Genomic DNA, 25124 nt, shown 5'->3' on the forward strand with positions numbered 1-25124 from the left:
CTATGTAGAAGAAAGATTAGGCTTTTTCAGTGCTGGCCTCTAGAGTGTTGAATGAAGAGTTATAGATGACCCTGGTATGAAAACAACTAAGTTTCAATATAAATAAACATTTACATTGAGGCATATAGGTAGTTCAGTAGATAGAATGCTGAACCAGGAATTAGGAAGACCTGAGTTCAAATATGGCCTTAGCCACTAACTGTACCATCCTGTGCAATTCACTTAACCTCTGTTTGCCTTTATTTTCACATCTGTAAGATGAGGGCAATAATAACACCGACCTCCAAGGGATATTGTGAAGATAAAATGAAATATTTGTATAACCTCTTTGCAAACTTTAAATAACTACAGAAATGTTAGCTATTAATTATATTACTATCAATTATTAATAATAACAACAACTTAAAAGTAGTATGTGTTACCTATGGAAGTAGTGAGATTCACATCATTTGAGATCTTTAGTCAAAGGCATGGCAACCTCCCAACCACCTGGAAGGTTGTAGAAGTAATCTTTGGCAGGTTTAGATAGCACTAAATAATTGCTGGGGTCACTTCTAAGTTTAGAATTTTGTAATTATATCAATTTATCAATTACTTTTGGTTTGGATCATCCATTTTCAAACCTACATACTAGCACAAAACTACATCTATGTATATCGGAGAAACCTTGCCAAATACTTTGTTGAAGTCCAGATATGCCATGTCTCTGTTATCCCATTGATATAGTTTTGAAATTTTGTCAGCAAAGGAAAGGCAATTAATTAAACAGGATTTATTCTTAAAAAGCATACTGGCTTTTAATGTTCATTTTTGTAAGTGTACATAAAGTCCCTTTACTAAACTTTTTTCTTAAATGTCTTAATTCACCAGCAATGAATCAACATACCCTTTGAAGTAATTACCTTTCCCACCTTTTCTGAAAATTGGACAATATTTTCCCATCTTCAGCTCTGTAGCCCTTTTCAGGTTCACCATGATTTTTGACAGATTACTGATAGCATTTCATCAATTCCATCTACCACCAGATTCTGAATTTTCCCAGGTAATGCTATTGTTGGCTGTTACTACATTCTCTCACAGCTGCTCATACTGACCCCACTCAGGCATTAGCAAAGCGCTTGTTCATTTTCTTTTGTTCTTATTTTATCAAGGAATAATCTCTTTCATAGAAGAAGAAAGTATAACTACTGACCTGTGAAGCACTATTAGGAGATAAGGGTATAACAGTTCTATTTCTTCTTTATATTCCTTGATTGGAAGTGGAATAAAATGTTGTTAAGATGAATATTTATCTAGACTCTCCTAAAAAAATACTTATATAAAGGGGAATAAAGTAAAAAGCATGGAAAATAAAAGCTAAGTAACCATACTTATGTATTCAACAGTCCTTATTAACATCATGGTAAATGTATTCTGAGAATTTTATTAAGTATTTGAATCACTGATACCCATATTATGATAAGTAAAACATTCCTTGTACAAGGGAAAGGAAAACACCACTAAAACTTGTATGAAATTACTGTCTTAATATACAGAGGCATGTAGAAATATGTTTTTAAAATAATAATTTCACATAACTGTATTTGGAATGTGAACAGATGACCATTGCCGAGCAAGTCAAAGAAATGTTCATGCTTAGCAATGTTTGGCAAAAGGAAGGCTATTAAATATGTACATTTAATTATAGTGGTAACTATAATAAAAACCATTAAATCTAATTTCAATTGTAGATTAATATTTATTCAGCTAAGAATAAAATTAAAAACACTACATCACCAAAATGAAACACTATTGGGAAGCATTCTTCTAACTGATATCTTTTTCTAACCAAGTGTTTAAAGCGTGTGGGTGTAGGAGAATTAAAATTTGAGTAAATGTCATGATGATGAGACTTCAAATATCTGGAATTCTATGGGGACTCAATAATTTTTATAAATGTGAATGCATTAATTTGTGTTAATTCATTAATTAATATGTAAACTAGACTTCAGGTATTATCTTCATTTTGAGCTCCAATATCACTTGCTCAAAGAAGATATAAAGATAGATAGATAGATAGATAGATATAGATACATATACATATGTACATAAATTACATTAAATTAATTTCTGAATTCATTTAGGATTGTTTTATAATGAGATATTTTAGTGCCTTTATTTAAAGGCATTCACTGCAGGCCTTACCTTGGATTAAAAAAATTTTGTAGAATAGGGTTAACAGCAAGTGCCTATCTGGAGCAGCTAGGTGGCACAATGGATAGAGCACTATTCCTGGAGTCAGGAAGACCAGTGTTCAAATCTGATTTCAGACACTAGCTGTTTGACCTTAGGCAAGTCATTTTACTCTTTTTATCTCAATTTCCTCATCTGTAAAATGAGCTGGAGAAGGAAATATCAAACCACTAAAGTATCTTTGCCAAGAAAATTCCAAATGGTATCATGAAAGATAGGACATGACTAAAATAACTCAACCAAAATAATACATATCTATTTCAAATATCAGTTCCCTGGTGGAGGGTATTTATTTTGTTTTAACTATGTATATTAAGAGTTTAATACATTGCCTGACACAGCATGCTCTTATTAAATCCTAGTTGATTGCTTGATGAAACTATATAAACCAAAGCACAGAAATGTAAAATACCATACACTTAAACAAACCAGAATGTTCAGAATAACCATAATTCATTTATGAAAAATGGGGCTCCAACCCAGAGTCCTGGAACATTGGGATTGGAAAGGGTAGAATGGGGAGCATAATTCCTTCTTGCTGTATCACACATCTAGAGTGACAGAAGTGGGACTTCAACCCACATCCTGACTCTCAGACCAATTTTCTGTTATAACGTACTGGTTTTTTAAAGTACAATACGAGAAAACTCCATTATCCTAAATGTATGTGCAGGGAGGGGCAATAAGAAGAGTTCCTCATCATAGTGACATCATCCCTACATCTTTCTTTGTAGCCTTTTGCCAGCCCACTCTGCCATGAAACTGCCGTCCACTGTATCCCATCACTGTTAAAGACTTATCCTAGGGCCCTGCCTTTCCCCTAATTCCCAAATGGTATATGAATGGCCCATTTCTCAGCACCACTCCCAAAGTTGATGTATGCTAGGTGCTACAATTTTCCTCCCCTCTAAGAGTTAATAATTATGTATCAGGGAATGTAATATTCTCATTCTCAGGATTTTTATTCAGAAACTCTTTTTGTTTTAACCCTTATTTTTAGAAAGCTTTCTGAAATGTCTGCTTATCTGCCTTCCCTATGGTAGAATGAACAAAATTAAATTATTTTCTCTGCTGATTGAGGAGCTTTATTCATTCTACAAACATTTATTTAGTACCTTCAATGGCCATGGTACTGTGCTAGTTACTGGAGAAAGCACTATGTATAGCTGTTCTGTCCTCATGAAAATTACAATATAATCTAGGGAGAAAACACAAAGGTAATTATAATAAATTAGAATGTACAACATCTGGGTCATTATTTTAATAATGAATTATCATTGTTCAGTTTAGGAAGTGGAAAAAGCCCATCATAATATAATATGCGTACTTATATTAGGCTATCCTTCAAATTTTAACTGAAAGTAAAAAAAAGGATCTTTAATCTGCAATAATTTTGTATGAGTTGTTTCTCAAAATAAGTAGAATGTTTATACTTTTAATCTCTCCAATTGATATTATTTATTATAATTTGAATTGGGGGAGGGACAGAAACAATTATTAAGCTCTGACTATATAACAGGTCCCAGGTGAAGTGCCTTCAAAAAACTAGATTACCATTTATATGTTCTTTATATTATTAGATCAGTCAATATGCTTTTTTGGATTTTAAAATAGACACACATCAGTATGTGTGTGTGTTTGTGTGTGTGTATGTATATAGAAAATCAGACAGACAGAAAGACAAAGAGAGTAAGAGAAAAAGACAGAGCATGAAACTTACAGATTTTTTATTTCAATATTTTTTTTTCTTTATGGATAAGAAAAGTGAGGCTGAGAGCTAAACAAATTGCTAAAAATTACAAAGAAAGTTGTAGAGCTATATCTTTGACCCTAGGTCCTCTGCATTCCAATTGAGTATTCTTTCCAATAAAGCATGTTCCCATCTACACCTAACAATATTTCCTTAGTTATTTTTATAAGTGTCATTTATCTCAACATGAATTTCTAGGCCTGGATAACAACCATCCAGTTTGTCAGTTATTTGAAAGTTCTCAGTAATGCTTAGGACTACTAAAGACATCGGACTTGTCTATTATTTATATCCTATCAACATAAATCAATGTGCCCACCAAAAGGTAGTAATTAGCTTCTACTTGTTTCTCTTTCCTCATACCATTACTAGATGGCCTGTTCCCTGATAGATCCTGGGGATTTATGAAGAGTATAAATAAAAGGTAATTGTATAATACATATTAGGAAATTATGCTCATGAGAAGATATTAAAGAAGCAGAGAAGAGCATGATAGGGAGCATTTAGATGAAAATCAATGGAAGAGAAACAAAAATGCTTTTAGCACCAGGTAGACATACATTTTGTATCATAAGAAGAATAAACAGATGAAAAATTGAGGAAACACATCACAAACCATGATAAGAGGAATAATATTGTCTGCATGGTTGATTTCAGTCATCTAGATCTCTGCTGGTTTTCTCCAGAGAAAGAAAACTATAGACCAATTTCATTAATAAATACTGATGCAAAAGGCCTAAAGAAAATACTAGCTAAACTATTACAACATTATTATTACAAACATATACATTATGACCAAGCAAGATTTATGCCAGGAATGCAAGGGTAGTTTAACCTAAGGAAAACTGTTAACATAATTAATTATATCAATAATAAAAGTTTAAAAAATCATCTGATTATATCAATAGATGCATAAAAAAGCTTTTGATAAATACAACACTCTTTTCTATTAAAAAGCCCTTGAAAACATAGGTATAAATCAATTTTTCCTTAAATTGCTAAAAAGTATTTACCAGGGGCAGCTAGGTGGCTCAGTGGATAGAGCACCAGCCCTGAAGTCAGGAGGTCCTGAGTTCAAATCCAGCCTCAGATCAAACACTTGACACTTACTAGCTGTGTGACCTTGGGCAAGTCACTTAACCCCAATTGCCTAAAAAACATAAAAAGTATTTACCTAAAACCATATGCAAGCATTATTTTTTTTATCTTTTAAAGTATGGAAAATTCACTGAGTAGAATAACTCAAAGAATGATTCAGTTAATCATTCAATAAGCATGTAAGTGCCTACTATGTTCCTGGCACTGTGCTAAGTTTGGGGGATACAATAATAAAGGCAAAAAAAGTTCTCACGATGCTCATAGTCTAATGGGAGAAATAACATACAAACGTCTGCGTACAAACAAGGCATATACAAGATTAATTGGAGAAAAACACAAAAGGGAAGACATGCGATTAAGGGGCTTTGGATAAGTGTTCTTACAGAACATGGGTTTTGGTTGGGACTTAAAATTATAGTTATATCAAATGCAACAATCAAGAGGACATCAAAATAAGTGTATGGATTGGTAAAACTCCATTGGATTATGGGGGTTATTTAATGAACTCATTAATCTTTGCGAAAAGAACACAGATTCTGGAGTCAGGGGACTTAAATTCAAATATGACTCATATCTATTACCCATGCAACCTTCAAAATACCATTTCTAATTTTGGGGTTCTCATTTCTTCATTTATAAAGTGAGAGAAAGAAAATATTATTCCTACTAACCCTTCTACCTTTAAATCTCATGATTCCATAGGGAATGATTTACTGTTTATAAAGGACTTATTACAAGCATTCTATGAAATAGGTAGAATAAGTATAATTTTAATCATGCTACAAATAAAGGAAGTGAGTCCCAGAGAAATTAGATAACTTAAGATTATACTTCAGTAACTGAATAAAAGGAGACTAAAAGCTATGACTTTTGATTGCATTCCAGGTCAGTGCTCTTTTCACTTTACTTTGCAACCTATAATAAGAGCAGTTGCTGCATTTCAGAAAGAATAGAGATCAATTTGTTTTCTAAATAAATGGTCTTTTTGATATTGTTGATTTGAGGTCCACATCTTCAGTTGGCCATTTGCATTTAAGCAAATTATTGAATACTTAACAATAGTATACCTTAGATGTCACAGTCTCCAGAAAAGCTTTTTTTTCATTCTCTAGTAAACATTTATTAATTTTAATCCAAGTAAATTAGCAATCACACCTCACCACCCTAAATATACCACCCCACTCCCATATATAGTACACACTAAAATTTTACTCAAAATAATCTGGATGTGTCATTTGTCTAATGTTGAAAAATGCAGAATAAGTAACGCTGTGAAAAGTACTGCATGATTATGTATGCTAACTTGCAGTGACCATAATGCAATGTATACATGTTAACAGAATTTATCTTATTGTGGCAAAACTCATTGAAAGCACAAGTTTCATTTTTGTTATGTTTATTACAGAATGCTCATCGTCATTAAGATTAGTCTATTTCTCTTTTTTCAAAATTCTTTCTCGTATATTTGTAGCAAAACATCTATCATTGTCTTCTTGCTGATCTATTAATTCAACCATCCATCCATCCATCTCTATTCATACACATAAAATATGTGAAATGATTGCTGAAATCTTTCAGTTTAAAGAGAAAGATTAGCAATGCTATATTGTCATTTATCAATGTCAGAAGAATTAGTTTAAGGAACTATGAAAGTATCCAAAGTTGTCTTTGACTGACATAAAATGAAGATTAAAGCTTATGCAATAAACATTCTAAACATCAAAATTGAATCCACTTTCTCAACTCAACTGAATCCAAATTTTCTCAAATCAGAAACTAAAAGTTTCAGAAAATAAGATCCCTTGTGTATCTACCACTTCACTGACTTTCTTACTATTTTTTTTCTTTTGTTTAGTGCAAGGACCATTGCAGTTTTCATTACTCTGAAAGGCAGCACTTCTTTATAGGTTATATTCCATTCAAATTTTCCCAAAGGGTGATCCTGATAGCTGCCTTTCAAAATTTTTCCAAGGTCAAGAAAGCTATGTTTTAGTGAAAAAAGAAAAATCTTGTCTGCATTGCATATCTTTCCTATCACTGTCCTTTTTATATCTCTATCCTCATTTGAAATATTTTAAAACAGTTTCTACAACCACTTAACCTCTAGTTCAATTTCAACATGATCACATCTAGTTGCTGGACTTCACAATAATTATCTTTAGAAGGCTGGCATATATTTGTGTGCAACAAAAGAACAAAATTATGAGTCAGAATTACAAAACATAAATCTGTGAATTGTTTATGAGAATCATGATTTCTGTATTTAAATTCTAAGTAAGAAGAAAGAGTATGTCAGGGGTCAGGAACAAATACATATTATATAGAAGATAAGCATGTCAATTCAGAAAAAAAGAATAGAAGGCTGATGTATGAAAGAACAGTAACAAAAATTCAATCTTTACAATCATCTTGAGAGGATTATGTATATTCCCTCTAAATTTGTGTGTCCAGAAAGGAAAAAAAAAATAAATCCAAACCTATTATCTTGTCCTCAGAAGCTCTCCTTTTACTGTCTTTCCCCTTTCTAATATCACCCAGTCTAAAAGAATGGAGATTTTGGTGTCCTTTTTACATTCCTCCAAGAAGAATTTAAGAAGTCAACACATTGAAGACATCAACAGGCCTAGAGAAAATTGCCTCCATTTTGAGCCTAACTCTTCATTTCCATTTCTGTCATAATCCTAATTCAATCCTGCATGCCTCATATTGTTTGGACTACTGTAATAGTCATTCCCCTTCTCCCACCACTTCATCTCCAGTACAGCATATAGTCAAATTAATTCTCATAATGTATAATACTATTGATTTTATTCCTCTTAGAAATACCTTAGAGGAAACAAAAGACCTAGAGTGGAAAAGGAAAACAGAGTCCAGTTGCCTCCAATTTTTTTAATCAATCACTTCTATCAGAAAAATGTTTTAAGAATACCTTAATAATTGAAAATTTACTTATTTTTAATTATACATATATTATGTTAGTGATTTATGTACATTATAAAACTTACACAAAATATAAATTAAAAAAGACATGGTATAAAATGAAATATTCTTTAAAAAGTTATTTTATTCAATGAAGAGAGTTTTTTGTCCTGAAGAAATATTATTAATAATTATATTTTAATATATACAATGTATTTCCATACGCTTAATTACTTTTTAGAACTCTTGATTTTATATTTTATAATGCAATATTTCAATTGTCTGATTCTAACTTCATTTTTTAATTTTGATGCTCATAATAGCTAAAAATAATACCTCATAATTTCAAAAAGTGAATTCTTAACTATGTTTGTTATATGATGACAGCTCATTTCAGTCCCATCCACCAATAATATGAAGGTTTTTATTCAAATTCAAGTAATAAAATTCTATTTAGTTTTGTAAATTAATTTGAAGGAATTTCATTTTTCTTCTTTACCAAATGGTTTTAAAACCCAATGAAACTCTTGGTCTGAAATACTTTTAAATGAATGAGAAAATATTTTTCTTTTTTTTAATGTGTATATACACACACACATGCACACACAACACATACATATATGATTTTGTAGTCACACAATATTTTCAACAACCCACAGAAGAGAAAATACATATACAGAAAGATAACATAGGCATTAGTGTGAAATGCTACACAAGGTTAAAAGAAAAACAGAATTAAGAAAGCTTATCATATCTGGCAATGAAGGGATCTTTTAGTAACTTTGAAGAAAGTAATTTCAGATAAGTCAAGAGTCAAGGTTAATGAGGATGTTGCAAATTTTGTAGATTATTGGAAATAGGAGATTTTAGAAGGGGAGATTTTTTTATTTTTGCAGCGAGAAGACAGTGTAATGGGATCAGCAATGAAGATAACAACCTTTCCAGAATTCTGTGTTACTCATTGATTCCCACTTAGAAAAAAAAAAGTTGTGGCATAGGGAAGAAATGGTCATATTCCCATACAAAGGAAATCTTGCATAGATGTATGGAAAGCTATAAGAACCACTAACCAGGAAATTATGGTGTGAGTGACCTGGGGGGTTACCTGTGTAGCTGTTGCAGGTGACTAGGTCACAATTAGGTTATAAACTGCCCTGAGGGGCAAACAACAAGTGTATTTACAGGGGGACCTGGGTTTAGGGGGCTGAGTGTTTAGTGCTAAGCTATAATAGGTGAAGGTAGTATTATAGTGATGTTGAAAAGAAGGTAATGGTTGGCTGTAATGGAGAGAGTAGTACACAATCTATCTTTCCACACTCCAATTTGGCGAATGCACAGATAACCTAATATTGTGCCACCTGTGTCAGTGACATTATGGATCTTCTTCTGGAAAAAAAAAAAAAAAAACTTGTTTTGGACTACCATGAGTTTGGGATCTTTTTCTACTTGCGGTGTCAGCAGAACTGTCTACATCATTAAATCTATTGACAAAGACAGTGAATATCTCTTTCTGGTGGTATCTAGGGGTGAAAGTTTCATTTACCCATATGTACTAAGTTGGCAAAGGATGGGAATTTTTCCATTTTCTTTGGTCTTCTGTGATGCATAAGGATTAAGGTTTGAGACTTATTTTGTTTGTTTTGTTTTGTTCAATTTTAAATACAAGGAGTAAAATCCTGGGCCTAGGAGTTCAAGCAACAGTGACTTTGGAGATTGGCATTGGAACTCGTTGAGACTATTGCTCTTAATTCCTGTGCCTTCCCTCCATTAATTATTTAATAATTATCTTGTATGCAGCTTGCTTTGTATTCAGTTGTTTGAATATTGTCTCCCTATCAGCTCCTTGAGGGCAGAGATTGTCTTTTGCCTCTTTCTGTATACCTAGTACTTAGAACAGTGCCAGAAGTGCTCTCCTTCCTTATCCTAACTACTCTCTCCTTTAAGTCCCAATTAAAATCTCACCTTCTGCAGGAAGCTTTCCCTATACTTCTTAATTCTAGTGCTTTCCCTCTCTTAATTATTTCAAACTTATCCTGTACATAGCTTGATTTTTATATACTAGTTTACGTAAAGTCTCCTAGAGGGCAGGTATTATATTTTTTCTTGCCTTTTTTTTTTGTGCATCCTCATCATTTAAAATAGTGCCTAACACATAGTAGATGCTTAACAGATGTTGATTAGTTGATTGATTGACATAGGAATTAAGCTAAACCATAAACCCAATTCCCTTTTACTTCCTGTAGACCAAGCTGAGCTATGATTATGCCCCTAGCTCTTTGTTCCTTGAGATTAGTGGCCATCTCTAGTTATCTTTATTTTTCCCATTTAAGAGGTAACGTTCAATGTTCCTTTACCTCCTCTTCATTCTTCAGTTTATATGTGATCCTAGGTAATTTATATATTTACGTTGCTTTATAAATTCCAAAATATGATAATTTCTACAATTTATTTTGATCATAGCTTTTATTTTATAAATTTTTATATATTTATGATAACTTAACATTTTAAGCTTATTAGTCCCTCATAAATTCAATACATAGAAAATTTCATATTCATACCTTTATATTTCACCATTTTTTGCTTTTCTTCTTAAAACTTATTTGTCTCTAAAAATATTATTATTTTGCATTAAATCTCTCGATATGACACTACCTTGTAATAAGACCAGCAACTCTGATTCCCATACAGTGTTTGTAGGCTTCATCAACTGAGCAATCATTGTGGAAAAGGAGCTCATTTATATAGCTAACACCTACACCAAGTGTCACCATTATCCCAGGAAACAACCACAGTGGAGTTAGAATCTGACAACTACTTCTCTAGGTGCTGCATCTCCATCATCCTCAGCAGCAACATTTATGAAAGTCCTGGAAAATAAACTATTGAAACTAAATTCTTGGAACTTTCAAATAATTTAATATCAGAAATGCATATGATTATCAGTAGAAATAAAATTTAAAAATGTATTACCCCTACTTTTGTTTTGTACCCTAATACCTATGAGGTCTTCCCATATGACAATGGTTAGCACAGTGTCTGTCACAGAGAAAATGTTTAATAAATATTTATTGAGGAACCACATTGTTTTTATTTTTATTTTTTTTGCTTTTTGGTGAGGCAATCAGGGTTGAGTGACTTGCCCAGGGTCACACAGCTAGTAAGTGTTAAGTGTCTGAGGCTGGATTTGAACTCAGGTCCTCCTGACTCCAAGGCCAGAGCTCTATTCACTGTCCCACCTAGCTGCTCATTTAATTTTTTTTTCTGCTTAGGCAGTTGGGGTTAAGTGACTTGCCCAAGGTCACACAACTAGTAAGTGTCAAGTGTTTGGTCTGAGGCCAGATTTGCCACATTGCTTTTATGACGAGACCTTTTATATTAAATTTTTTAAATTAATTTTGAGCTTATTGTGGCATATGGTGCAAGGAACTCATTCAAACCTAATTTCTGCCAAACTTTGCTTTCCAATTCTTCTGTTAAGTTTTTGTTAATTAGTGAATGCTTCCATTAGTAGTTCTGTTCTTTAGTTTACTGAAAACTTTGTTCGTTGATTTTTGCTCTTGTTTTTCTAGCACATTTTTTTTAAGTTTTGTAATTATTTTAAGATTAACTAATTCAATTATCACTAGGTCTAGTTTTTCTAGTACAGGACACTATACTCATTCTCCTAATGTAGATTAATAGATACACTGCAACTTATATTCTTAGGGAATGATTGTTTGACCTTTTGTAAATTGACCAGCATCACACAGCCACTACATGCTAGAAGTAGGACTTGAAACCAGAAGCTTTGGATTGAATGGTAGAAACCTTATGTGTATTTCTAGGTTTTCATACTGTTCAGTACATTTTAACATTTCTTCTTGTCTTATTACTCTTTAGTTGTTTCCTCTACCCTTTTTTTTTTTTTTGGTGAGGCAATTGGGGTTAAGTGACTTGCCCAGGATCACACAGCTAGTAAGTGTCAAGTGTCTGAGGTCAGATTTAAACTCATGTTCCTCTACCATTTTTAAAGAGAAGTAGTACTTTGTAAAGAGTTCCTAATTTTTATTTTATTTATTATTATTATTCTTTTTTAATTAGGCAATGGGGTTAAGTGACTTGTCCAAGGTCACAAAGCTAGTGAGTGTTATGTGTCTGAGGCCGGATTTTAACTCATGTGCTCCTGAATCCAGGGCCAGTGCTCTATCCACTGCGCCACCTAGCTGCCCCCTTTATTTATTATTTTAAAAATTTGTATCATAAACTCTAATTTCAATCAAACAATTCTTTATTCTTTATTTCTTCTTTAATTTCTCCCGAGTAGTCTTCTAACCAGTATGAGTCTTTGTGGTAAATTTTTAATTTTGTCCTGTCTCTGGAGTTCAATTTGGATACATTTCAAATTTAACAATTTATTGTTCATTTCTCCAGTCCTCCAACACATCACCCCACATTTACCCACAAAACTTAATTTCTAGATTTGTTCTGCTGGGGTTTAGATGTCTCTGAATGAATGGTTACCTAGGCTGTGAATTCACTAGAGATTGCTGGTGAAGATAATCCTCACTTCCAGTTACCTAAGTTCTCTTGTTTCTAAAACAGTTATATTCCCTATGACATGGAATTCTCACCATATAGGAAGTCCTCAGATCCAGGATGGTTATGGAAGCAGAGATAGTTGTCATGAAGATACTCTATCCTTTAGCATGAAGTTCTCAAATTCCAATCTGGAAACTACAGCCTTCTGCTCAGAAACGTCAGACCACAGCATATGGGTGAGATGGGAGGAAGCTAAGATCTCTACCCTCCCTTTTGGAACTCTATTATACATGTAAGCCTCAGGCAAAAGTTCCAATGCTCAGGGAAGCTAGGTAGCACAGTGGATAGAGCTCTGGCCTTGGAGTAAAGAGGACCTGAGTTCAAATTTGGCCTCAGACACCTAACACTTACTAGCTTTGTGACCCTGGGTGAGTCACTTAACCCCATTGCCCAACAAAAACAAACAAACAAAAATGTTCTAATGCTAGAATCATGAGTCTTTAGCATTGAATCCATAGTCTTTCAGTCTTTAGTGGATTGAGGGAGAGGTAGAAAATACTTTTATGTAAAGCCTACTACATTTTGTGTCTCTATCGTTTCTAATTCTTCCATCTCAAATCATATTGGAAGCTAAGCAAATCAAAACAGGTTAGCAATTGAGTGGGAGGCTGACATGGGTCTATGTGGTATAGGCTTTAGAGGCAGTATGGTAAAGTGGATAGAGCACTGGACTTCTAATCAGAAAGACCTGCGTCAAAGTATGTTTCAGATAGACATATGTTAAATTGCACTCTTTTTCAGTCAGTTTTCTAATCTATAAAATGAGAGTGAAACTTTGAATATTTGATACTTTAGAAAAGTACTCAGTCCCTAAACTCAGCTCAGAGCATCTAGAAGTCAACACACCCACACTTACCCCTCCCCCCCACACACACCTCAATCATTATTTTGAAGTCCAGTAAAGGAATTAGGAGACAGGAGAATTTGGCCATTAGCAAGAATTTTGGCTATTTATTTTCTTTTTCTTTCTTTGTTCTTTTATTTTAATTGTGGAAACTCTCCTACACAAGTTTCTATCTTGTACTTCTCTTATTCTTTAGTTGTTCATCTTTTGCTCTATTTAGTACACTTTCTGGTATTTTTGAGGTGTTAGTGGCAGAGACTGAGTTTGTAGAACTTTACACTCCACTATCCCAAACTAGACCCACAATCATTTTTTTTATTTTCATTTTTACTTTCCAGATAGAAATATTCAGAAAACTACCCTCTTTTTAAAAGTGTTTAATTTCTCTGGCTAGTTTTACTGTGGATTCTTCCACTTTAATATATATTTTGTTTCATTTTAGGTATAATCAAAAGTATTTATTCCTAAATGATAATTTGCTATTTTTCCTTTCCTCTTAGTAAAATCATTTCAACTTGTATTTTTAATCCCCTAGGCATCTGTGGATAATTTACTTTGAAAGTTTCTCATTATAAGAGAATTAGTTTTATTAAAAGACTAAATATCATTGGTCTTCCTTCTGCCCTTTTCTCTAGAGCAGTTAAGTTCTCTTTTCCCAGAATGTTATATTGGTTTCAGCAAATAGATTGTCATGTGTAACATTGCATACAACCTTATTTGTCCTATTTTTTTCTTGTTACTTGGAATGTTTTAAAAGACCTTTTAAAATAATTTAATTGCCAAATCCATCAAGTTCAATATTTTTAAAGATAGACTTCTTAATATTTCTTCATATAAGAGTGCCGAGGTCCTCAAAGATTTTGCTGTTTACCTCTTCTCTTCCATTTTCTTTACTAAACATTTCAGAGGCAGTCTTTGAATATTATTGATGTTCTGTAATATAACTCCATAGTCTTTCAATATGGACAGATGAAGATTGAAGCTTCCTCTGTTTGTCATCATCTTTTATCTCTTTAACAATGAGACACTAAAAATAGCAGACTGAAAATAGTTTCCATTGTTCATAAGTAACTTCCTGTCTCCAGTGCAAATTAAGCAGTAGAAATGGGCTGTTTAAATTCTCTGTCTCTCTCTCTCTCTGTCTCTGTCTCTGTGTCTCTGTCTCTCTGTATCTCTGTCTGTGTCTCTCTCTCTGTCTCTCTTGTTCCATGGAGGAGCCATAGAAAGGTTTTCTGTGAATGGGTATAAACAACAATTTTGATAGAATTCAAATGTATCAAATTAATTAAATATAGAATAATATATTCATTAATGTTTCCTACACTATTTGAAAAATAAAATCTCAATTCTCTACATTTATATTGCATCCTGTTTTATGGTATTTCCCTTATTTGACATTTTTCCTCCAAAGTTAAATTGAAAATCCATCTGCACATAGTTCACTTTGCCATCTTCCTCTGTTTCTAAAATTTTGAAGCGTTCCAGAGTTTTTCAAGTTGAATTATTTTCCACCCCTCTTTTTTATAGTGAATTGTACCCTAAGGACATCTGCTAAACTCTTCTCTGATATTCTTGTAAAAAGGAAACGTACCCTAGGGTGGCAAGTGCCTGGGCCAGGAACATAGACCTTTCCTTTATACCTGTGCATGAGATTCTTGGTGCCTTTGGTGGCCAAGCTGGACTTAAATATCATAACCAGGAAGCAATGGAAGCTTTTTTGAAGGATGTTGCCCAAACTCATGATTCTATAACTCATTTACACAGTATTGGTAAAACAGTGTCAGGTAGAAACCTATAGGTTCTTGTTGTGGCAAGGTTTTCAAGGGAACTCAGAATTGGGATTCCAGAGTTCAATTACATTACTAATGAACATGGTGATGAGTCTATAGGATGTGAGTTACTTCTCCATATGACAGACCACTTGATTAAAAATGATGGAAAGGACTTGAAATCAAACACTTGATTAATAACACTCAAATATATGTCATGCCTACTATGAATCCAGATGGATTTGAATCTGTCAAAATATCTGACTGTTATTTCCCAAATATCAGGTTTAATAAAAAGGAATATGATCTGAACAGGAATTTCCCTTATGCTTTTGAAAATAATTCTGAGGGAGTATAGTCTGAAATTCAAAGAGTAAAAACTGGCTGAAATCTGAGACATTTACACTCTCTGACAGTGGAGCCTTGGTGGCCAGTTACCCATTTGATAATGGTGTCCCAGAGACTGGGACAAAACCAGGGCCATAGCATGACCCCAGACAAAGATGTGTTTGAGTATCTTGTCTATACCTACTCTCCAAGGAATCCTGAAGGGAATGTAAAAAAAAAACTCTTGCACAAATAGTGTGAATTTGCACAATGCTATCACAAATGGGTACACGTGGTACCCACTCAAAGGTGGGATGTAAGATTAAAACTAAATCTTTGTCCAGTGTTTTGAAATCGTGTAGGACTTGTCATGCTGTAAATATCCATCACCAGAAAATCTCTGTCTTGTGGCATAATAATGGAAACTCACTAATCAGCTACATGAAACAGGTTCATCTATGTGTTAAAGGTCAAGTTTTTGATGTGAAAAAAATCCAATATGAAATGTAATAGTGGAATCTAATGGTGGGAACCATGTATGCCCTTATAAAACCAACAGAGTTGGAGAATATGATCTTCTTCTTCTGCCTGGATCCTATATGATAAATGCTACAGTCCCTGGATATAAATCAATCCGAAAGCAAGTGACCATACCGGAGAACATGCAGAACTCCTGCACATGTAGGATGAACTTTCATTTCCCATTCCAAGTTAAATCAAATTATAATGTGACCACCCAGGTTTAATGTTCTCAGGTTCCTCATTATATGTATTTTAAGAGCCATTCTGATACACTGAAGTGACATCTTATCTCCTTATTTTTATTGACTTTTGTATCTATCTTTCATATAAAATAAACCATAAGAACTGTGCTCCTCCCACCCCCAATCCAGGAGCCCAACTTTGCCCAGTCTCCTTCTTCTCAGATGCCTGGTATCCATGGATTTCACCCTATGATGGGGGGGCATTTGTTTTCCACTGAGCTGGATATTCCTGAATCATTCAAACTATGTTAAGTAGCCTAGCTCAGCCTCAGTAATGAGGTGGAGTCAAAGAGTGCCCTAGGATTAAAAATAATATTAAGGGTTACTTTCCCAAGCCCCCTGAAGGCGTTTGAGGCTTATTCGGTAGCCCATCCTGTAACAAAAGAATTGCCTTTGTTTTTCCTTATCCTGTGATTTATCTTCCTCATCCTGTGTCATACCAAATTTTCCTTATCTTGTCAACCATCTTCCTCATCTTGTTTGTTCTTATCCTGTCCCTAATCTACAGCTCCCATATGAAACTCTAAAAATATATCATTACCCTACAGCCTGTATAGCTTCCTGTCTATATAAGCCTGGACTTTTTCCCATATCAGGGCCTTTGTTTAGCTCTCTGCTAATCTCAGGCTTGTGTACTTCATGTAATAAAGCTCCCATTGGTTAAGAGAAAATCATCTAAATGAATTCTTTCACACCTGAACCAGCTCTCCCACTCTAAACCTCAACAATAATAGTTGTAAGATACCCATAAAATCATGCCAGAATCGTGCCCATAATGATGCTGCTCAGTAATTCCTAAATGGAATGTCAGTTCTTGTTAAGTGGATCAGCGAATTCCATGTCTTCCCTCAACATTCACCAAGAGAATCTGCTGGCTCAACCACAGCTAGGAAGGGATTGGGGGAGATCAGAATCATCTCCTGGTCTATCAAAATTTCCTAAGGTCTTGACCATTTGCCATCTGGACCATAAAAATGTGTTTTCATCTTGTCACTTGGGAGGTCTCATTCTTCAGCCTTTAGAATGGATTTCTTAATTTAAGGTTGACAAACACCCAAGAAGTCCATGGATAGAATTCAGGCAGCCAAAAACTTGACATGGGGATTTGGAGAGGGATTAAATATTTTCACTGAACTCTAAATGAAATGTAACATTTACTTCAATTTTTTTTATATTATTCTGAGAAGTGGTCTATATTTTTCATCTGACTGTAAAAAAAATGGTTCAAAACACACACACACACACAAATTCAAAGCTCTTCCTTTAGAACAATCAGCTTTAGCAGCCCAATGGACTAAAAGCTTAATTCTGCCCTTCTTCATCTCCATTAGCATGTGAATTCTTTGAATTGGATACTTGAAAAGGAAAATCTTTAATTTGGGAAGGCTATGGGGAAAGGGTCAGTAGGTGGTTTGTAAGAGTTCTGAGATTATTAGTGGAGTTGAATTAGTCCCAAAGGCTACCCTGGAGAAAGTATACCTGTCTATCAGAAATAAAGAAAGAGATGAAGAGTAAGGCACATGGTGCTAACTGCTTCCACTACTTTTTTGATTAATACTGCTGCTACGATTGAAGTCATATTGAAAACATAAAAATTAATGAGGACAAAGTAGTTCCTATAAGGTAAAAAATGGAACCCATTTTGCAGAGTAAATGAAAATTCCCATGTGAATTTATAAAAATGAGATCAAAATCAATCAATTAACATTTAAGGTTGTCCCGTTGCTAAGATGTGGAGGCTGGTAGTATAGGGAGATGAAGTTTATTTTTGTTTTGTTTTGTTTTGTTTTTGTAGGATTTAGAGAAATGAGTGCTAGAGTTATTGGTCAAAATTTAAAGTTACATTGGCTGGCTGGACCAGAGCAAAATATGGAAATATGCTTTGGAAAGATGACTAATCACTAGATTAGGGTAAGGCTAGAGATTGTCTCACTAAAGTCAAAACAATGGATCAGGTGGTTTTGTTTGTTTCCTTCTTTGTTTACAATTAGCCAATCTTTTCTCCTTTCTCTTCTAGCCTTAATGCGTCCAGCAGATTCTTCTCCTGTCCTCTCGGTTTGGACCTGCTTTACCTGTTTGGGATGCTAAAATTATAGAGGTCAGAAATTCTGGCAGAAAATAGAGAAGCCATATGGAAGGTGTAGAAAGATAACAAGTGTGAACTGTCTCAGAATTAATGCCATTTCTGGTGCTCTGAAAAATGTGGTGGATTAACCAATGAGTTGACAAAGGACCTACAGGACTAAATGGAGACAAGGAGGTAAGATTTCAGGAGTACAATACTACTATGGACCTATATTGAAGAGCTCTGTAGAATCCTGGAGCCTGTGTAGGATCCACATGCATGCCAAAAACACTTTTATGGAGAATTCACACAGGGTAAGCATTCACATGATGATGGTCAGAAAGAGTGATACAAGGACACCCTCAAGGTATCCCTTAAGGACTTTGGAATTGATTGTGTGACATGGGAGACATTGGCACAGAACCTCTCAGGATGGCATACCCTCATCACAGAAAGGACTGTGCTCTATGAGCAAAGCAAAATTGAAGTAGCTCAAATGAAACACAAGATGGGCAAATTTAGAGAATACACCCCAAATGTTAACATGGAGTACTTGTGTACAACCTGTGGTGGAGCGTTCTGAGCTTATATTGGTTTGATAAGCCACAATCAGACACAGTGTAACTTGACTCTAGCATAGTAATGTCTTTTTGGTCCTCTTTGAGAATGAACTACAACAACCAATCAGGATCCTAGATCCTCTTATGGAGACATGTCCTGGAGCAATGCTGTTCCCATTCATTAGCCATTCAGTTGTAGAATGTTCATATTTAAGTCAGTAAATAAATCTAGAAAAAATGGCTTTACAGACCCAAACATTATTATTGCTGTTATTGATATTATTGTTATAATTATTATTGGTGCTTTTAAAAATAGTATGTTACCATAGGTACCACTATAAATAATTTGATTGTAAAGGATACCTATATAAGTGAAATTTCTGGTCTAATGCTTCAAATGATTCTCAAAATAAGATGCAACAAAATAAGAGTACCAAAAAAGTATTGTTCTGAATATATGTTTGAATAAAACTTTAGTGTGGCCCATAATTTGTGTTATTTTTCATTGCACACCAGTATCTTTTCAAAGAAATCTCATTTCAGAGGAGTGGCCCATGTTTGGATCAATATGGAATATGATCATTTTCCTCAGGGTTACCACTGTAATAGAATTTGGCCTACACAATAAATGAGAAAAATACCACCTAAGTCGGGTGAGCCAAACAATCTCTGAGAAACAACATAGGAAGTGAATTAATTTCTTTAATAGTTCTTGTCATAATGAAAAATATTCATAAGACATAGAGACCATGTTGAATCTGTTCAATCATGCCTTGAAACTAGTGGGTGCTGAAATTATCGGGAAAAAAAGGGGCAGGGGAGGGGGAACATGTAGAAAGGAACCAAATGATCTAATCTCCTAAGAGAATGGATTTGCTTTCTCAATATAATTGTACTCTACATCACTACACTCTGCGTACAAATTAGTTATTATAGTTCACTAGGAGATGAGACATGAAGATTCAAGTTTTGTACAACAGGGCTGATTTTCCCCAGCTTTTGCTACCACTGTTGGCACTGTATTTAATGGTACTATATGATAGTTAATCAGAATGGAAGGGTACCTGTTAATATCTCCAATTTCCTCCCTTTTTATTTAAGTAAATAGGATGGAAATACACTTAACAAAAATTCTTAAAATCTTATGTCTGTATTTACAATATAATGGTAAGTGTTAATGTACTGAGTTTATAAAGTATTCTTATATGATCTGGTTGAATTAACTAAATGTTTTGATATTTTGTGTTTTTACATGTATCTTGAAAGTGTATTCCAGAAGAAAGTCTACATGGTGACTAAACTGGTCATGTAGCTGTTAAAAAAAAAAAGCTTGTATTTAAAATATCAGAAGCTTGTAATCTCTAATATTCCCTTTCACCTCTTAAAAAAGCACATCATATAAGCTTATGAATATATAGCAAAAAAAAGAAAAAAATGGTGATCACAAACAAGACTTAACCAAGAGCACCATTACAGAGAATTCCATTCTTCTATATGACATACTAGACTGATAGATCAGCAAAATACTATAATGCTGACCTAAAATTTACCAAAGGATTTGACAATGTCTTATATGCTCTTCTTATAGAGAAGATAGAGAGGAACAAGCTAGATGAGAAAGTAACAAATGGATTTGGAACAAATTAAATAGTCAGACCCAAAAAGTAGTCTTTAATCACTGAACATGAATTTAGAACAGTCTCAGAATGGTGGAGGGAGGAAAAAAAAACCAGATCTGTGCTTGACTCTGAACATTTTATCTTTTCTAATAATTATAAGAATAGAAAAATAGTTGATATATTTTGTCAAATTCACAGACAGAGGCTTTGGATATAAGTTGATTTTCATGTGATGATAAAAAATCTAATTAAGTGGCAAAAAGGGATTGTGTTGGGAAAAGAGGAAAGGAGGAGGCAGAAAAAGGTAAATTACATTACATGAAGAGGTGCAAAGACCTATTACAGTAGAGGGAAACAGGGAGGCAGATGAACATTGTTTGAATCTTACTCTCATCAAATTTGGATCAAAGAGGGAATAACATAATCAGTTAGATATAGAAATCTAACTTGCCCTACAGGAAGTAGAAGGGAAAAGGGAAAAGAAAAGGGAGGGGTGGATAGAAGGGAGGGAAGAAGTAGTAAGGGAAAGGGGGCAGTAAAGGGAGGGGGCTGATAGAAGGGAGGTGAGATTGAGGGAGGAAGTGATCAAAAGTAAAACTCTAGTGAGGAGGGAAAGGGAGAAAGCAGAGAAAAAAGCAGAAAAAGGGGGGAAATAGGATGGAAAGAAAGACACAGATAATAATCACAACTGTAAATATGAACATTTTGAACTGCCCCATAAAATGGAAGCAGATAGCATAATAGATTAAAAAATATAATCCTACAATATGTTGCTTCCAAGAAACACATTCGAAGCAGAGAAAACACAAAGGGTAAAGGTAAAACACTGAAATAGAATATATTATGCTTCAGATGAAGGGGAAAAAAAAAACAGGGGTAGCAATCCTGATCTCAGACAAAGCAAAAGCAAAAATAGATCTAATTAAAAGAAATAAGAAAGGAAACTACATCCTTCTAGAAGGCATCATAGACAATGAAGTAATATCATTACTAAACACATACACACCAAGTGGTATAGCATCCAAATACTTTGAGGAGAAGTTAAGGGAGTTACAAGAAGAAATAGACTGTAAAACTATATTGGTGGGGGACTTCTACATCCCCTTTTCTGAACTAGATAAATCTAACCACAAAATAGGTAAGAAAGAAGTTAAGGAGGTGAATAGAAATTTAGAAAAGTTACATATGGTATACTTCTGGAGAAAATTGAATGGTGATAGAATGGAATATGCCTTTTTCTCAGTGGTATATGTCACCTACACAAAAATTGACCACGTATTAGGGCATAAAAACCTCACATTCCAATGCAGAAAGGCAGAAATATTAAATGCATCCTTTTCACATCATGATGCAATAAAAATTACAGGAAATAAAGGGCCATGGAAAGATAGACTAAAAATTAATTGGAAACTAAATAATCTAATCCTAAAGAGTGAATGGGTCAAACAAAAAATCATATCATAGAAAAAATCAATAATTTCATCCAACAGAAGGACAATAATGAGACAACATAGCAAAATTTATGGGATTCAGCAAAAGTGGTTCTTGGGGAAAGTTTTTTTTTTAAATCCTTAAATGCTTACATGGATAAAATAGAGAAGGTAAAGATCAATGAATTGAGCATGCAACTAAAAAAACTAGAAAAAGAACAAATTAAAGATCCCCAATTAAATACCAAATTGGAGATTCTGAAAACCAATAGAGAGATTAATGAAATTGAAATTAAGAAAACTATTGAACTAATAAATAAAACTAAGAGATAGTTTTATGAACAAAAACAATAAAATAGATAAACCATTGGTTAATTTAATTAAAAAAGAAAAGAAAAAAGGAAACCAAATTACCAGTATCAAAAATGAAAAGTGTGAGTTCAATACCAATGAAGAATAAATTAAAACAAAAACTAGGAGCTATTTTGAACAGCTATGCCAATAAATTTGACAATCTTAGCAAAATAAATGAATGTTTACAAAAACTTTAAATTGCCCAGATTAACAAAGAGGGAATGAAATACTTAAATAACCCCATTTCAGAAAAAAGAAATTGAACAAGTCATCAATGAACTAAGAAAAACCTAAGATCTAGAAAAAAAATCTCCAGGACCAGAGGGATTTACAAGTGAATTCTATCAAATATTTAAAGAACAATTAATTTCAATACTATATTGACTACTTGGGAAAATAGGCAAAGAAGGAGTCCTACCAAATTCTTTTTTATGATACAAATATGGTGCTGATACCTAAACTGGGAAGAGTCAAAACAGAGAAAGAAAATTATAGACCAATTTCCCTAATGAATATAGATGCAAAAATTATAAAAAAAAAAAAAAACTAGCAAAGAGATTACAGCTACTTATCCCAAAAATAAGCCACTAAGACCAGGTAGGATTTATACCAGTGATGCAAGGCTGGTTGAATATTAGGAAAACTGTCAGCATAATTGACCATTTCAACAACAAAACTAACAGAATCATATGATTATCTCAATATCTCGAAAGCAGATAGCTTTTGACAAAATACAACACTCATTTCTATTAAAACACTATTGAGCATAGGAATAAATGGAGTCTTAAAATAATAAGTAGCTTCTATATAAAAACATCAGCAAGCATTACATGTAATGGGGATATGCTAGAAGCATTTCCAATAAGATCGGCGGTGAATAGGGATGTCCATTATCACCACTTTTATTCAATATGGTACTAGAATAAGAGAAGAAAAAGACATTGAAGGAATTTGAATAGGCAAAGAAGAAACTAAGCTATCACTCTTTGCAGATGATATGATGGTATACTTAGAGAATCAACTAAAAACTACTTGAAATAATAAACAAATTTAGCGAAGTTGCAGGATATAAAATAAACCCACATAAATCATCAGCATTTCTATATATAACTAACAAAGCCCACCAGCAAGAGATAGAAAGAGAAATTCTGTTTAAAGTTATTGTAGATATCATAAAATATATGGCAGTCTATCTGCCAAGATAAACCCAGGAACTATATGAAAACAATTACTAAACACTTATCACACAAATAAAGTCAGATCTAAATACTTGGAAAAATATCAGTTTTTCATGGGTAAGATGAGCTAATATAATAAAAATGACAATTCTACCTAAATTAAATTATTTATGCAGTGCCATACCATTCAAACTACCAAAATTTATTTTACACACCTAGAAAAATAATAACAAAACTCATTTGGAAAAACAAAAGATCCAGAATATCATGGGAATGAATGAAAAAAAATGCACAGGAACGTGGCCTAGCTGTGCTAGATCTCAAATTGTATTATAAAGCAGTAATCATCAAAGCTACTTGGTACTGCATAAGAAATAGAGTGATGGATCAGTGGAATAGGTTAGGTTCACAAAACACAGTAGTCAATGACTATAGTAATCTACTGTTTGATAAACCCAAAGACTACACCTTCTGGGACAAGGACTCACTATTTAACAAAAAATTGCTAGGAAAACTGGAAAATAGTATGGCAGAAACTAGGCATACCAACATCTTACACCATATATGAAGGTAAAGTCAAAATGGGCACACAATTTAGATATAAAGTCTGATAGTATAAGCAAACTAGGAGAGCAAGAAATAGTTTACCTGTCAGATTTATGGAGAAGGGAAGAATTTATGACCAAACAAGAGATAGACAACATTATAAAATGACTTTGATTATATTATATTGAAAGGTTTTTGCACAAGCAAAGCCAATACAACCAAGATTAGAAAGGAAGCAGAAAGCTGGAAAACAATTTTTACAACCAGAGTCTCAGATACAGGCCTCATTTCTCAATATATAGAGAACTGGATCAAATTTGGAAAACTACAAGTCATTTTCCAATTGATAAATAGTCAAAGGATATGAATAGGCAGTTTTCAGATGAAGAAATTAAAGCTATAGTCATGAAAAAAGGCTCTATATCACTACTGATTAGAGAAATGCAAATCAAAACAACTCTGAGGTAACACATTATACATATCAGTTTGGCTAACAAGATCAAACAGGAAAATGACAAATGTTGGAGTAGATGTGGGAAAACTGGAACACTAATGCACTGTTGGTGGATTTGCAAACTAATCCAACCATTCTGGAGAACAATTTGGAACTATGCCCAAAGGGTTTTAAAACTGTGCATACTCTTTGACCCAGCAATACCATTTCTAGGTCTGTATCCCAAAGACATCATAAAAATGAGAAAAGAAACTACATGTACCAAAACTGTTTATAGTAGCTCTTTTTGTGGTGGCTAAGAATTGGAAATTGAGGGGATACCCATCAATTGGGGAATGACTGAACATGTTGTGGTATATCAATATAACAGAATACTATTGTGCTATAAGAAATGATGATTAAGTAGACTTCAGAAAAACCTGGAAAGACTTATATCAACTGATGTTGAGGGAAATGAGCAGAACCAGGAGAACATTGTACACAGTAATAGCAACATTATGCAATGACCAACTGATAGACTTAGCTCTTCTTAGCAATGCAAGGATCTAAGGCAACTCCAAAAGACGTATGATGAAAAATGCTATCCACATCCACAGAAAAACTAGGGAGCCTGAATGCAGTTCGAATCATACTATTA

General features: G+C 33.6%; 1 pseudogene; it reads left to right on the forward strand.

Moving 5' to 3' along the window:
* Nucleotides 1–15067: 15067 nt before the first annotated feature.
* The window catches only part of LOC114048079, a 19641-nt pseudogene continuing 9584 nt past the window's right edge, over nt 15068–25124 (forward strand).

This window comes from Vombatus ursinus, unplaced genomic scaffold (genome assembly GCF_900497805.2).
Source record: "Vombatus ursinus unplaced genomic scaffold, bare-nosed wombat genome assembly UNPS02014791.1, whole genome shotgun sequence".
Lineage (NCBI taxonomy): Eukaryota > Metazoa > Chordata > Mammalia > Diprotodontia > Vombatidae > Vombatus > Vombatus ursinus.